General features: G+C 40.2%; 1 non-coding gene across 1 annotated transcript; it reads left to right on the forward strand.

Annotated features, from left to right (window-relative positions):
• The first annotated feature begins 338 nt into the window (after positions 1–338).
• Positions 339–470, forward strand: LOC113247527 (small nucleolar RNA SNORA72). Its single transcript, XR_003313283.1, has one exon. It is a non-coding gene; the product is annotated as a small nucleolar RNA SNORA72 (small nucleolar RNA).
• The last annotated feature ends 324 nt before the right edge of the window (positions 471–794 follow it).

The raw sequence follows: 794 nt of genomic DNA on the forward strand, positions 1-794 counted from the left end.
CCAGAGCCCGTGCTATTTTATTATCATCATCACCCCTAGAATCTTCAAAGCGTTTAGCAAGCCCTGTGTCATGTGCTTTACTTATCTCATCTCATAATCTTCAACAACCCTCAAAATGTAGATGTTCTAATTATCCCCATCTCACAGGGGAGGCAACTGAGGCTGCAAGAGGCCAAGTCACTTGTTAAGGCTCTCCAGTAAGTGATAAAGCAGAGCCTCCAAGACTATCCAGCTCCAAAATTCAAGGTCTCAGGCCCCTTTTGTTTAGGAATAAGAGCACCCAGAATGGCAGGCATGGCAGACAGGCAGCACCTTGGACAGCGTCTACCACCTAGTTAGTGCTTACAAAGTAGGTGCTCAATAATTGTAATGCTCTTCCCAGGTTGAACATTCGCTATATTAAGACCATGCACGTGTCCCCAGACCTAGTTCTTTTTCTTCGTCTGGTTTTATAAATGCTGGTGATGAACCAATTCTGATTCATATGATTCATCTTATGCGGGGCATGTCTGACCCCGGGTTATCTGATCAACCCTGAGAAATGACAACACAGCTAGTGTCATAACTTGAGGATAACCACTACCAGTTTGATGATTACCACTTGCCGTTAAATGAATTGTAAAACTAAAAGTAAAAGAATTTATATGGAAGGCAAAGAAAACTTGAATACTCAGAATAATTTTGGATAAAGAAAAAAGTTGTAGGATTCACATTACTCAATTTTAAGAATTACTATAAAGCTACAGTAATGAAGATAGTATAGTATTGGCAGATGGAGAGACACATAGATTAAT

Source organism: Ursus arctos, unplaced genomic scaffold (assembly GCF_023065955.2).
Source record: "Ursus arctos isolate Adak ecotype North America unplaced genomic scaffold, UrsArc2.0 scaffold_8, whole genome shotgun sequence".
Classification (NCBI taxonomy): Eukaryota; Metazoa; Chordata; class Mammalia; order Carnivora; family Ursidae; genus Ursus; species Ursus arctos.